At 43.1% G+C, this 15941-nt stretch overlaps 1 protein-coding gene and 2 long non-coding RNA genes across 3 annotated transcripts in view; 2 read left to right on the top strand and 1 right to left on the bottom strand.

Annotated features, from left to right (window-relative positions):
• LOC112432912 (protein NLRC3-like) overlaps positions 1-15941 on the bottom strand; it is a 414611-nt gene that overhangs the window by 224168 nt on the left and 174502 nt on the right. The gene's annotated exons all lie outside the window — the stretch shown is intronic.
• The window catches only part of LOC112432910 (uncharacterized), a 232358-nt gene that overhangs the window by 65480 nt on the left and 150937 nt on the right, over positions 1-15941 (top strand). The window lies entirely within an intron of this gene.
• LOC143415894 (uncharacterized) lies at positions 8516-15611 on the top strand. The gene is made up of 2 exons (XR_013096320.1): positions 8516-13816; positions 13984-15611. It is a non-coding gene; the product is annotated as an uncharacterized LOC143415894 (long non-coding RNA).

Genomic DNA, 15941 nt, shown 5'->3' with positions numbered 1-15941 from the left:
TTTTATATATATATATATATATATATATATGCCTCTCCCCACCGCAGGGAAAAGGGTAACACCACCTGGGTCTGGGTGCAGTTCCCCCCTCCAGGGGCAAGGGTACCTAGACCCGGTTTGTAGAGTACGCTTGGGGAGTGTGATCGTGTGTACAACGTCTCTTTATGTCTGTCTCCACGTTGGTTGAGTGTGGAGTAAGTGCACATGAGAGCATGAGGGTGGGAATGGATGTTTGTATATGTGTGTGCCTGTATGTCTGTGTCTATATGTCAGGTTGGGTATCAGACGCCACCTCTCTGGGGACATCTCGGGCCCTCCAAGGTTTGGAGGCCTATCTCCACCCACCACCACTTCCCCTCCCAGTAATGTTATTACTGGGAGGGGAAGTATTTAGTATTTAATATTTAGTATTTACTGTCATATTCCCATATATCACTCTTCACTCTGCTGACCCATGACTGCACTCCATCATACAGCTCCAACCTCTTCATCAAGTTTGCGGACGACACAACGGTGGTGGGTCTCATTAGCAACATGGATGAGACCGACTACAGAAGTGAGGTGAGACGCCTGGCCACGTGGTGTGCTGACAACAATCTCTCTCTGAATGTGGAGAAGACGAAGGAGATTGTTGTGGACTTCAGGAGAATGCACACCCAACATGCTCCTCTGACCATTGACGGAGCGTCTGTGGAGAGAGTGAGCAGCACCAAGTTCTTGGGTGTGCACATCACAGAGGATCTCTCCTGGACGTACAACACCACAGCACTGGCCAAGAAATCACAGCAGCGTCTCTTCTTTCTCTGCAAACTAAGAAGAGCAGGAGCACCAGCCCCCATCATGTACACTTTCTACAGAGGCACCATCGAGAGCATCCTGTCGAGCTGCATCACTGTGTGGTTTGGAGCCTGCAATGCGTCCTGTCATAGAACCCTTCAACGCATAGTGAGAGCTGCAGAGAGGATCATTGGTGTCTCTCTCCCCTCCCTCCAGGACATTTACAGCACCCGTCTCACTAAAAAAGCCCTTTGCATAGCGGCTGATCCCACGCACCCAATGCAAAGCTTCTTCAAGCTGCTGCCGTCGGGGAGGAGACTGCGGAGTCTCCAGGCCAGGACCAGCAGGCTGAAGGACAGCTTCATCCATCAGGCTGTCAGGAAGCTTAACTCCCTCCCGATTCTGCCCCCTCTCCCCTCTCTCCTCCACGGTCTCACTGAACTCTGTCACACACACACAAACACACACACTCTCTGACTCACTCACTGGCCTGCACCAGTTACCAGTCACTTTGTGGAGCATTGGACTGCCATTACCTCATAAGACTTTGTTGTTACACTTTCTCTTACCGTACACTACTAAATCTCCATTTGCACTATTTGCCTATTTGCACTACTCTGCCTGGTTTACACTCAATGTCACTTACCCATTATATTGTATATTGTATAGCTTTCTTGTTATATGTAAAATTGTATTTATTTAAATTTTTACTTTTTAATTATTTTACTTGCATTTTTAATCACTTTTATATTTAAATATATTTAAATGTTCATTTGCTATTTATCTAGGGATTGAGAGTAACGCAATTTCTATTCTCTGTATGTCCTGTACATGTGGCAGAATCGACAAATAAAGTTGACTTTGACTTTTTGACTTTGATCATTGTGATGTTGTTTATTCTATTATTCTTGTTTTCTTCTGCTTGTTTTCTTTTTTCTTTCTCAACAGGTGATCCAGGTGATCGATAGATGCATTTTTTTCTGCCCATTCTGTTGGTTTTTGTTTTTTGCCCTTCTCCCCCGTCCCTCTTCTCAGCTGTTTCTCTTTCCCTCTTTCTTTCTCCCCTTCTTTCCTCCAGTCAAGTCTGTCCCGTATTCAGCAAGTGAAAATAAAATAAACAATAAAAGGTGAATCAAACGGACCATTATGGCAAGGCTGGGATGGTCAATTTGGTAAAGTAAATCCGTTGGGCATCTTTCTTTGCCTTTAGACAACAATTCAAAAGAGCCAAACGGGACAGGCAGAAAAAAAAAAATTTCTCCCCTGTTACATTCACATTTTCTCCAACATTCTCTCAACAACACTGTAATTTCATCATCAACATATAGCCTGTAACTACAGTTTTCTTCATACAAAATCTCAGTAATCCTGTGGTAGAGAAACATCATTAAGTTGTGTCCTGCTATAAATCACATGATCAAATCACATGATTAACCATCGGCTGTAAAAAGAAATGTAAATGTTAGCGCTGCGCAGGTGTATACACTCTTTCTCACAGTAATCTCTGTGAGCAACACAAGGTAGTGAATGACACACACATGGTAAATTCACAGACACAGAAAAATTTAAACTAAAAAGGTTAAATTTTCAGAGTTCACATAGTCATGTGACCCAAGTTTCCTCCTGTGGTCTCCTTCTGCTCCTGCAACAGAGACACACACAGAGATACATCCACACCTTTGTCAGGTGGGGGTTGACTTCACACAATGGTGTTAAGTCAGTCAGTCAGTTCCCCATTTATTTTAAAATTCTCACTCATTCACTCAGTGATTCCTTCTTTTGCTGATTGTGGAAATTATCGTCGCATTCGTTTCCACGCTCAGCAAAACGACATCATTTCAAAAAGAAAAAGAATTTAGACTGGATTTCCTCGTTGAATCCTTTTGGACAGGAACTTGTTTCCTGATTGTCCCAAATAAGTGGCTTTCTCCTGAGCCCATTTTAATTTTGGAGAAGCTCACTTTGCAACAGTTTTCTCGACGACGCTTCGATTCTAATCGTGCAGATCTGCTCAAACAGAGATCATCAAACAAAACTTTCAGTGCACCATGAAAGTAACAAAATAAAAGAAAGAAAATAAAGGAAATCAAAGGAAAGAAAGGCCTTGTTTAAGTCATGACACGTGTTCTTCATGCCAGGGGGATAAATCGTAACAACCCAATTGGCAGGTTCAACTTAGTAACAAAAGACAAATCAACAGCCAGTTTAATCTCAAACATTCATCCAATCAGCCATACACACAACATACAGCATAACCCTGTTGTCTTAGCACATAATAAGTTTCTTCTCATGTAACTAATATGCATGTAGGGTTGGTATAGTTAATGCATCTTCAGTATGTTTTTGTGTTCATCTCTCATCACACTTCCATTATTCTCATCACTGCTTAAACAACACACATCTCTCTCTGTTTTTTTGTTTTTTTTAAACTGTACTTTTCTCCAAAACAGAAAGTAGCATTACAGCTGTTTCAGACTGAGAAACACCAAACACTCTTCGTGCTATCATTCATCCACACAACTATTTTATTTCTTTTCGTCCACTGGGCAGGTGACCTGCAGAATCACGTCTGCCCCAGCTGGATACCTTTTCACACACACCATGACGTCAAACACGCTCACACTCACGGACTGGATCAGGAGAAAAACTTTCTTCATCTTCACACTCTGTTACAGAAACACCATATGTTTTTTTTTTTTTGTGTTGTGTCAGGGATGGATATGTGGTTGTAACGTTTGTGTTCACTAACTTTACTTTCTGTTTCCTACCCTGCCTAGTCTGTCTTGGACTCAATGTTGCTCCTAATGTCTCTCCATACTCAGCCTTTAATTTCTCCTCCACCTCTGCCTCTGCTCTCTCACGCTCTTCTCTGGCTCTTCTTTCTGCTAACATTCTTGCTCTTCCTAATGCTTTTCTACGGTGTTGTTCTAGAGTAGTTGCAGTGGATTGAGCTGTAGTTTCATCCTCAAGTTTCACAAGAACTTCTTGCAATATTGCTCTTTTAACATTCTGTGCTTCTCTCCTCTTCTGAGCCTGCTCCAGCCACAACTTAGCAACTGCTAACTGCAATTCCTTCCTCTGCTTCGCTTTCCCTGTTTTACCTGCTACACTTACAGCTATTCTTTCTACCAGCATTTTACACTTAACTTCCACTAATGTCCCTTCAAATCCATATTTCTCACACCAACAACCTACATACTGCGTGCTGCCTGGTAAAACTTTCTCCATAAATTTTACATCCCCTTCTAAGGCAGACTTACACATTTTATTCTCCATTACAAGACAACAATCAGCCACACTCACGCAGACCACGTCTGGCCCGCACACACACACAACATAGGCCTATCGCTTGCGTCTGCACGCACAGCTAGCGCTCTCTGTTGAAAACTCTCAAACGCCCCATATGGCGGAGAATTCAACCTTCGGACACTCTCTAACGCCCCCAAATGGCGGAGATTCCGGACACTCCTCACGGCGGAGCTACCGAACCTAGGTTATTTCCATGCCCCAAACGGCAGAGAAGCCTGTGTCTCTGTTACGCGGCTAGCGCGCTTCCATTACCTGCGGTCAACGCAGGGTCACGTAGCCGCTCTCTAAGGCCTTCTGTACTAACTGTTTGTTTACGTTCATGGGAAGAGTCTCTGGATCCCGTCAATCGTCATCCATCCCGAGGGGAGTTCAGGCGCAAACTTCCCGGCCTGGTGACAAAGCAAAGTGAAACACCAGGGCTTTACGTCAATCATCCCAGACGTTGCGGTGGCGTCCTCTCCCTCTCCTCGGTGGATGCAATGTGTTAGGCTCCGGCTCGGAGGACCAAATAAATGTTGGGTCTGTGTTTCCACAAGCCCCGCTAATTCTAGAGACTTATTCATCATGAAGAAAACAAGATAGTCGATCGATCGATTACTTGTGCAAGGGAGGCCTCGTCTGTTTCCACCACGAAAATGACCCCGATGATGGCCTCCTCTCGCTGCCTTTTATTGACAAACTTCAAACAATAGTTTACTAAACACCTCCCCTTGCAACCCCCTTTGGTTACAAAGACAAGGCACTGTATGTAAATGTATACACTGAGTGTGTGTGTGTGTGTGTGTGTGTGTGTGCGCGCGCGCGCGCGCGTGCGTGCGTGTGTGTGTGTGTGTCAGACCTCCTGCTGACCAAAGGGTCATAAACCCAGGAAGCTTACATCAAAAGAAACAGGTCTTCCAGATAGGATGTATCTACAATAAAACCTCCCCCAGCACAGAGTGGTTGGAGAGGTGGTCAGGATCAAAGGAATGGCTTTGATCCTACTGCTTGAACTAAGACTGTACAAATTTAAGAAACACAATGGCGACATTCAACAATTAGACTTAACAAGACGTTTTCAAAAATATCAGTTTTCAGTGAAAACGCCGTTTACGTGTGGATGAAAGGCGCAAACGCTCAGAAAAATCTGCGTTTTCAAAAATCCCGATGTAAGTGTGGGCGTGGCCTTACTTAGCTTTGATGCTGCCAACGTGGTCACTGGATAAACTGAAGTAACCGGTCAAGGCAGCAGTGGCAGAGCAACCCTTATATTCGGTTTCTCATGTTTAAAAAATACTCAGTTACAGCGCATGTTTAAACAGATGATCTTTGTAGGTGGGCTCAACCTGCTCTCAGCAAGAAGGTCGTGGGTTTGAATCCATGTCTGATTCTCTCCTGGTACCCTGACATCCTCCCACAGGTTAACTGCTTCTTGCCTAATAACAGCTGGGATAGGGTTACACACACACAGTCCTGTTTTCATATCTCCGTGGGGACATTGATGTAATGCTTTACCTAACCCTAAAAACTGAATGCCTAACCCTAACCTTCAGCCCTAAACCTAACCACAACCTAATCGTACCTCTGACACTAAAACACCATGTTTAGTCTCAAAAACGCCTTCAAACTCTTGGCGACAAGTGGAGTCACGTTCCAGTTTCTGTAAACATGGTGCAAACACACACACGACCCTGAGCTGAAAAGATGGATGGATGTGTAAAATCCATATTGCTGCTGTTCACAGCAGGACTTTGTTTAGCTTCTGTTCAGAATGACAGGAGACAAAAAGCCCAATGGGTCATATATTGCACTTACAAATGAGAGGATGCCTCGCCTAGTCGTTGGCACAGGTTTTTCAGTTATCCTGATCTTGAATACATCTGTCTCTGTGCACCAGTTCACTCCTAGGACTCTTTCATCTGGTAGTGCATCATGTCTTGTTACCACAGCTGGAGTTGGTATACGGCGAGCTGTGAGAGGACAGAGATGGAGAACGCACATTTAACTCTTTAACAGGAGATACGTTATGACTAACAGACGACTGCTGTCTACATGATGTCTTTGCAGCCCTTATGCTACATGTTACACAACTTTTCTTCATGCCAACAAGACTGAGGTGCCACATAGTCGACACATACGGCTGATTATGATGCATGTTTTACTATTGCTATGTTCACATCATCTGCTTGGCTTTATCACTGAAAGCCTGGAGATCCTCTGACGTGTGCATGGCTGATGTGAAGTATGATTAGTCCTACATGACATCAGCAACAGAGGCAATGAAAGCTTTGTTGTTAACAGGTTGTAGGTAAAGTCAAATGTCTACTTCTACACTTGTGTTGGGTAAAGTTCGTCTCACTGCAGCAGATTTATATCTGTGCTTTCACAGGGCGTGATGTGGAGCTCAGCGCTGAGGTGCAGGTCTCCTTGGAGACGGCATCCTGGCTGAAAATATTATCATGCTTCCAAAACATTTCAGCTTTTATTTTGAAAGAAACAAGACTTGAAAACGAATCCCCTTCTTCCTCTTTGTCTTTGTTCTTCAGAGGAGTGTCACCTGGACAAACTCAGGGCTGTTCTAGAGCCTTTCTTATTATTTGACTCCATAGAAATAAAACTGAATCGAATCAAACAAAAACTCCCAAACAGCTAAAACACTTTGCTTTATTCTCTTTTTTAACAAATACGTTGAAGTCCATCCATAACAACACAGCTGAGATCTCCTTTGTAATCAAGTGTTTACATCCTTTGTACAGATCTGCATACAAAACAATCATTTACGTCCCACAGAAGTCTAGTTACACGTAACTATACAAGAACTGGTGAATGACAGAAACATAAGACACATGATCACAGGTGATAACAAAAAGAGAAAGAATTCATGTGTTAGTGATGTTTTTCAGCCCTGATGGCTCATGTTGGAGAAACAAGCTGAGGTACGTGGAAAGTTCACACACACAAGTGGGCGTGAGCGCACACACAGAGAGAAACACAACTGAAGCATCTGTTTGCTGTTTCTGCTTTCATCATCTCTGCTGCTGTGTCAGGCTGGGGTCTCTCAGTGACGTGGTTGAGGTGAAGTATGACGAGTATCCCTGATTCAGTCCATCGAGACTGTGACCAGGAGATATTTTATTTTGTATTCTTATGATCACAGTTATAATTAGAAATATCAATCATTAATCATTTACCATTGTTGAACCAGTTGACAGAATAATCTTTGAACCATATCTAGGTTAACATTAATCTACACAGATTATCAGTACTCTAATCAGTCTATTGTTGTTCTGTACTATTCATGTTATTTGCTTAAAGCTGTTTCACAGTTCTGTAATCACTCAGAAGCCTGTGGGGCCTGCTGGACCCTGCCTTGGTTCTATGTTCCGTTCTGCACGTACACAGGCCTTGAAAGTACATGCACGCTCTTATACAACACATGAATGTGTACACACACCCTTAGTAAGAATAGGAGGGTTGTCTGAGGACAGTTTTCTGACAGATATACTTTCACAAAAGGCACGAATGTAATACACACTTGTTTTCTCTAACAACTAGCAGTTGATGTCCATATTAGGTAAACTCTCTGAACAGGCCCAAAACTGTTATCATTTCCAGTAAGGTCTGACTGTGTTACGTCATCATGGGATCATGGGTTATATAAGGATGGGGAGCGGTCCACTCTTTGGAGATCTGTGGCTGTACGCTTGTCTTCCCATGCTTCTGTCTTAGAAGTGTGCAATAAAATCACTATGTTTGTCACCTACACGGACTCGGCTGTTTTTCCGTCTTACCCAAACCGAACCAGACGTAACAACTTGGTGCCGAAACTCCGGTTGGAGAGGAGGGGAGCTTGCAGCTATCGTGTGGGTGACAAACAGGGGCGGAGGCCAGCAGCCTGTCTGAGTGACGCCAGGCGTCATAAGAAAAGGTGAGTGCCACCTGTTGATTTTTATCCAAAGGCGCTATATTGGAAGTTAAAACTAAATTTAATTAAATAATATTCACTCAGTCTGGGCTTCTGGCGTTGGTCCATAGTGATCTTGACTAATTAGTTGTAAAATAGGGCATAGTAGTCTGACTAAATTCATTGTTGTTCATTTTGGGGGTGAATTTTGAGTTAAGAAGTTATGTGTTTAAGTTAATACGGTTTAAGGTGTGTGGAAATAAATAAATACGGTTTAAGAGGTTAAATGTGGGTTGACTGGGAATGCCAGCCAGTCAATCGGTAGTGTAGGGTTAATTTGGTTTTGATTGAGTAGCAAAAACGCGGTTTTGGGTCTCAGGTAATTAAACTGGAGGGCAGGGTACCCACAGTGAGGCTTTTAAAATAAGTAAATTTAATTTAGGACTGGGGCGCGGCCCCTAGGAATGCAGTTGTTCAGCGTTTTGGCAGACGCCACATGCAACGGACGCGTTGTTATGTTTAAAGCTCGGTTTGGTCTACCGGGGGCACTTGGGACGCCCTTAAGGGCCAGGCATTCTAGGAGTGAGTGTCTTATACTGCATTAATTGGCAGGTAGAGTCGCGGACCGGCTGCCTCCTATTTAAACGTCAGGAGCTTGTGAACTTTAAGTAAAGCCAAAAGCGTGATCTGGGATATTCACGCCGCTGGTGGAGATCCGGGTGTCCGGGCGGGGAAGCAGTTTTAAAGTACTAGAACTTAGTAATTTGACCGTTTTTCAAGGCGGCGTACTTGAGACGGGTAATTGATCAGCAAGAGCGAGGCTCTGGGCTGAAAGATGCTTTTAAATTAGTCAAAAATTTAGCAACACCAGCAGAGAAATAGAGAACTGAGATAAAGTTGTTCTGGCATATGGTGTTTTTTAGGAATTTGAGCGCTATCGGGAGGGCGTTCCCGAGGTGTGTATTGACCAGCAAGGCGAGGCCTGGGCTATAGGTGCTTTTAAATTAGTCAAAAAAGATAGGAGTAACCTCTTCTGGTATGACGTCTATGCGGGCCCGTGTGTATATAGATTATAAATTACCGGTGTGTGTAAATAAGTTGTATAAATCTGTTAGATCTGAAACTCCTGCTAAAAAACTTCCTCTCTACAACTCTTTTCTCTTCTCTCCCTCTTTCTCTCAGTTGAGATTCTGTGTGTGTATGTGTGCTGGAGAAATAAAAAAAGGAAAAGGGTCTCTCTCTCTGTCTCTGTGAGGGAAAGAAGGTGGGGGCCGAGTGAGCCCGCGGGGCCGAGCGGGTCCGCGGGAGCGAGCGTGTATGCTGTATGAGGAAGAAGGGAGTGAGAGGGCGCGAGTGAAAAGAGTAACCGAGTATTTGGTGATTTTTTATTATTTCAGAGGCACTGGGTAAGAGTTTTGACTTTAGCTGTGAGAGTTGTGAAAAGAGCAGGTTTTTCTTTTGTTGTAGACTGTGAGTAATCGGTGTTTTTCTGCCTATTGTGCTGCGTGGAAGACACAGAAGTGTAGAAATGTTTGTGGTTTATCTTTGTTTGACGTTTTATATAGAGTTGGTTGAATTAGGGTGATTTCTCCCGTTTAAGGGAGGAGTTGCATTGTGGTTATGTTAAAGCTTTGCTGTAGGGGTATGTGTGTGATTTTGTGCTGGCTTCGCATGATTAAATGGATGCACAGAAGTTTGTCAGGGAGAAATTGTTATGGTGGGGTTTAAAGTTAGTAAAGAGTCAAACAACGCCCACTGTTTTAAAAAGGCCCAAAACATCATAAAAGACACCTCACATCCTGGCCACTCCCTGTTCGAACTGTTGCCCTAAGGCAGACGGTACAGGGCAATCAGAGCAAGGACTAATAGACTCAAACACAGCTGTTATCCAACTGCAATAACACATCTGAATACTACAAAAATGTCCACCATGCCACTCTTGTGTTAATCTATGCACGGTCTGGAGCATGACTGTGGGAATACTTAGTATGTTAAGTATTCTATCTATTTTATTTATTGAATTTTATTGTTTTGTTTGTATTTGATATTGCTAGGGATGATGCAATGATCGGGGACCATTCTTAATTTCGTTGGTCTCATGACAATGACAATAAAGTTTTTGATTTTGATTCTGATTCTGACATCCACCCTCCTCAAGAGTTCAATGATTTAGGCAGTTATGTTTATACAAATACTAAATGTATGTTTAGTGTCTTCATACAGGTGTTTTTTCTTAACCTGGAAACCTGAGTACGGCAGCAGAAGACAGGCCAAGCTTTGGCTAAAATTCACGGCTGGACACCAGAGTTGTCCCCACCCCTCCCGGAAAAACAAAAAAGAGAGAATGTAGTTTGAGGCAGGTTTTTCTCGCTGAACTGCTCTGGGTGCTGTCTCCCTGAATCTCACCAGTGTTAACCTCTGGCGGAAGACATGGAGAAAAGGAAAAGATGTTCCTGGTAAATCACTGAAACAAATAAAACCACACACAACCAGAGAAAGGTATGAGAAGTGTGTGGAACAGACACATGTGCGTGTTAGAGAGATACCTCGTTTGAGAAAAAGTTAAATTAACCCATATGCAGACGCACCCATACATGCAATGAAGAAACAGCTTACATACATGTGCACGTACATGCAAGGTTAAAGTCGCGACACTTAACATACACCTGTTTTTAAATGATATAGTTTATCCACTACTGACAAATAAACCCTTTGGGTTGCAGGACAACAACGTAACGTCAAAAGACAAAGACACTGGTCTGATGATTAAGTGAGGACACGACAAATTTAGTGGTTAAAAGGGTCGACTTGGGACATGTTTTTGTTGATTGTTTAAGACAAATGACTACTGAATGATAGGAAATCCCTTTTTTAGGTTTCTAAACAGGATCTTAAGAATTTTAACACGTACCTGTGTTGTCCTGTCAACTTGAGGGGTTATGAGTTGATTATATGGTGAAAAAAAAAAAAAAAAAAGGGGGAGACGAGATCTCAGCCAACACAGCACAGCCAACACAACATCATTTTCCTGTTCGCCTGTTTTGTTTTGTTTTTGTTTTTTCTGAAAGCCGAAGCTGACCTGGACTCCCACCCTCCCCTCTACCATCGACCATCTTTGACCCTTTGACCCCTGAAGGCCACAGCAGCTGGACTCACAACAACAACTTGAGGATGTCAACAGTGCTGCAAAAGAGTGATCTCATGCAGCAGAGACGGAGAGCACTAAACCTAAAGCCCGTTTCACTACACGGGGGAAATTCCCAGGCTGCGTCAGCTGACAGAGCTGTGACGAGACGCGCATTAAGCCCGGAGGAAAAGGGACGGTGAGCAAAAGAATGCTGACCTCTGAGAAGAGCCGAACGGAAGAGCTGCAGAAGGCCGTGGAGCAGAGTAAGGACAACATAAACAGACTCCAATCTGACGTGGAAGGAAAGACTCTGAGGTGTTTGCCCTCAGTAAGAGCTCAAGGCATCAGAACAGAAATTGAGCATGGCTCCGGAGGAGCTGGCTGCTAATTGAACTCATCAGTCAGACTTGGAGTTTCACGTACAGGACTTGTAATCAGGCGGAAGCTTGCTGGAGCAGGAGGTCGTCAGACTTGACGCAAAGCTCCAACAGCAGGAGTAAACCCTGAAAGACCATACAGAAGCAAAAGGGTCAAGGTACAAGGAGAAGATGCAGGCAGCTGCAACAACGGATGAAAACAGACCCTAAGAGGAGGGGAGGACCCTAGGCCATGCGTCAGGCCGCTGGTTTACCTAAACTACAGAACAGGAAGGTGATGAACACAAACATACACCAACACACGAATACACACTTCTGCATGCGCCGACTTAGAATGAAGAGAAACACACACATGAACACTTATGCACTCGCTAAGGGAGTAAAAACTGATACATACCCATGCACTAAAATCAAAATGTTGATTTAATTTACTAAGAAGTGACACACAATGCTCCAGCTGCTGCAATGAAGAATGCTTTACTGACAAAGGCTCAATGCTGCACACGACAACGTCAAATACAGAATTTGCTATAATAATAAGCCCAGAGGGCATTTGTGTGGTCTGGGGAGCAGAGTCCGGAGCGGTTTGGTTATGAAAACGATGCCCGTGCGAGATATCTGGGGCTTAAGGCCTCGACTTAATTGTTTACTGTACACTAAAAAGAAAAGAAAACCCTCTGAGCAGTGGTGCAGAGTGAAAACGAGGAATTAACAGTGTGAGTTTTATTTCAGAGCGCCACGTCATTGTGATGGAGATTTAATAAAGGAGGAACACACGGACAAAGAAGAAGAGAAGGGGGGACAGCCTTTGAGCACGATTGCCTGAGGCATTAAAGTTCTGTACTAAATTCGGGTTTCCAGTGGGAAAAAAGTCACGCAGTGCCAGTAGTAGAGCTAGGTTGAGTGATGATTCTAAATTACTGTAAGGAAATCATCGTACACCGTTCAAGTTTCATGATAACGGGGATCTAGACTTTGTTGAACCCTAGGCAATTTGAACAGGTAAAATTCGAGTGACCAAGTAGCAGTTGAATAAAAGTCATTGAATAAGTGTTGAAATAAACTGGCAGAATTAAGAGAATTAAAACATTTCAAGAGCTCAAATTACTTAATGGTTCAATTTTGTTTCACGAACGCAAAACATATAGGTTTATGAATATGAAAAGGTTGCAGTGGTGTTGATTTGACTCTGTGTAGGTTTAGGTTTGGTATTTTTATTGATGGGAGGGATATTCAGTGACAAGTCCTAAGACCCGGGCGTCTGCATTTTGTTTTTGTTATTTTTCATTTTATTTTGTTTTATATTTTGAACAGTGCACTGATTTTTGTTTGTGAATCTTTTCTTTAAGCAGATCTGCACAACGGAAATTACAAGCATTACACGTCGGCGAGAAAATTGTTGTAAGTGAGTTTCTCCGCATTGAAATGGGTTCTGGAGGAAACACTTGTGGGGACAATTAGAAACGAGAGTCCCTGTTTAAAAAAGGATTCAGCGAGGTAATCCAAATTCAAGTTCTTGTTTTCTTTTTGAGATGACGTCATTTTGCTGAGTGTGGAAACTAAATGCGACGACAGGTTTCACTATCAGCAAAGAAAGAAAGAATGGATGAATGGATGAAAGACTGGGAATAAAAACAAACGGACTGACTGGTAAAAGATGACAAGACTTGACCATGACTCAAGGTTAACCACCTCCACCTAGATAGGATAAAAGGGTGGATGAATTTATGTGTGTTTCTTTTACAGGAGTAGAAGGATGACAAAATATTCGAGGATGAGTGAACCTTTAAATGCCATTTTTGTGTCTTGTGTTGTTTACAGAGGTAACTGCGCAGCGTTACCATTTACATTTTCTTCCCTACAGGGTTACAGTTTTAATGTTTTTCTATTACAGGATTTCTGGGCGGATGTGTGAAGAAACGGTGTTTATGGGTTAGGAGTGGGGGATGCTATTACACTGTATTCTGGTGAGAGTGTTGGGGGAGACACACCCTGTCTTGAAAACTGTGATTCTTTTACAGGAAATGTTTTATGGCACCTATGGACTGAGGATGCCTGACTACGGTCAATGTGCTGCTAATGTTTGCTTTGCTTTGGTGAGAAGGGTGCAGTAGAAAACAGACAAGTGACATGAAAACAAGTAATAATAACAAATAACAAATTTGGGGACAGTTTGACCTAGAGCCCACTAACTGGCCATTAGGGGCTCTCTCTCTTGGAATAACATTGCCCAAAGGGTGAATAAAGCAAATTCTGGCAATAATAGTGGTTTAATGATTGGGGAAACCTGAACATGATACTTGTCTGTTGTGCTGAACCGTTTATTACTCTTATGATTTGCAGGTGGTTGTAAATAAGCTGTTTACTTTAACAGGTTTGCTTTTTAGCTGAATTGCAAAATACAACTAGAACGATTGATTGAGACTAATCGCAACTAACCTGAAACTGAGGAGGTTCTATATAAGGAAGAATTAAAACAGGTATAAAATGCATCCGATCTTTAATTGCAGGTGGGACCATGAAGATTTTTTGGTACAGATTGCAGGTTGTTGCTCATTATTGAAGTGTGCTCATAAAGGTAAAAGCTATATAGGGGGTATATCATTTGGTCTGTGTTTTAATAATTTAGGTATGGCAAAATTAAAGGTTTCTAGACAATTTAGGGAACGAGTGAGAAGCATAATGAGATGATCAGAAACTGAGTACTACACTCATGTTAGAATTGAGAATGCCCAATTTGTTTGAGGTCTGTTGTTCGTTTTATACACACCTTGCAAATGTGCTTATAAGGAGCTGGCACGTAGTCTGGGAAGGTCAAAAGCTTCATCCGACAACGGATCGGATTGATATATTGGAGCTATTGACTTCACGTGCAGAGGGTTAAATGCATGCACGCTTACACACATAAGCATGGCATAGGATTGGAATAAACAAAGTCAACGACATTAGGTTAGGAGAGCCAGCGCAGGAGAGGTGTTGGCTTTCTGTCTCTTGCAGAGAAGGGAACAGACGCCAGACGGGGACACGGAGATATGGGGACCCTTCACAGCAACTGGGGTCAAGTGTCATGGCCTTGGGGCTCCTTGATAAGATGGATCCCATAACCACAGCGATAACCAGGAAGGGGTTGGCTAAAACTAGGAACACCAGAGACCAACGTGGTTCGAGAGGCTTTTGGCAAAAAGGGGGACACGGCGGTGACAACGGACAACAAACACACAGATTTGTGTAGCGACTGAAGGGTGGTCTAACCCCGGAAGTCGAAGAAAGAAGAATCCGAGGGCGTTTCGTCACTCCAAGAGGAGGTGGTAAAGGGGCCTGAAGCGTGTCAGGCTGAAACTCGAGTCCGAAGCTAAAAGAACAGCTGGGTTGTGGGAAATTTGGAAAACAACGGAGGTGTTGGGATTGATAAGTGTCATAACGTGTTTGTTTGGTTTGGTAATAAATCCTGGTGTGAGTTGGGCTGGCAAGCCAGCCCAAAGAGGAGGAATGTGACCAGGAGATATTTTATTTTGTATTCTTATGATCACAGTTATAATTAGAAATATCAATCATTAATCATTTACCATTGTTGAACCAGTTGACAGAATAATCTTTGAACCATATCTAGGTTAACATTAATCTACACAGATTATCAGTACTCTAATCAGTCTATTGTTGTTCTGTACTATTCATGTTATTTGCTTAAAGCTGTTTCACAGTTCTGTAATCACTCAGAAGCCTGTGGGGCCTGCTGGACCCTGCCTTGGTTCTATGTTCCGTTCTGCACGTACACAGGCCTTGAAAGTACATGCACGCTCTTATACAACACATGAATGTGTACACACACCCTTAGTAAGAATAGGAGGGTTGTCTGAGGACAGTTTTCTGACAGATATACTTTCACAAAAGGCACGAATGTAATACACACTTGTTTTCTCTAACAACTAGCAGTTGATGTCCATATTAGGTAAACTCTCTGAACAGGCCCAAAACTGTTATCATTTCCAGTAAGGTCTGACTGTGTTACGTCATCATGGGATCATGGGTTATATAAGGATGGGGAGCGGTCCACTCTTTGGAGATCTGTGGCTGTACGCTTGTCTTCCCATGCTTCTGTCTTAGAAGTGTGCAATAAAATCACTATGTTTGTCACCTACACGGACTCGGCTGTTTTTCCGTCTTACCCAAACCGAACCAGACGTAACAAGACAAAGGGCAAAGAAAGCTGTTGTTAACAAACTCTATGGTGATGTGGCATTTAGCTCTGACTCTACGCTCTGCTGAATCCTTTGAACCTGCTGATCAGTAAAGCTCTACGTGCTGCAGCAGATTGACCTCATCTGTGTTCACAGGTGTGGACCTCAGCGCTGAGGTGCAGGAGACTTTCATTCAGTTCTCCCTGCAAACAGCATCCAGCCTGGAAATACTGTCATCTTTCCCACAAATGGTGCTCTTATCTCAGAGAAGAAGTCTGATGTAAATAACT

This window comes from Maylandia zebra, unplaced genomic scaffold (assembly GCF_041146795.1).
Source record: "Maylandia zebra isolate NMK-2024a unplaced genomic scaffold, Mzebra_GT3a scaffold11, whole genome shotgun sequence".
In the NCBI taxonomy this organism is placed as follows: Eukaryota; Metazoa; Chordata; class Actinopteri; order Cichliformes; family Cichlidae; genus Maylandia; species Maylandia zebra.
The sequence above is the reverse complement of the archived record's forward strand: the minus strand, read 5'-3'. Positions and strand labels throughout refer to the sequence as shown.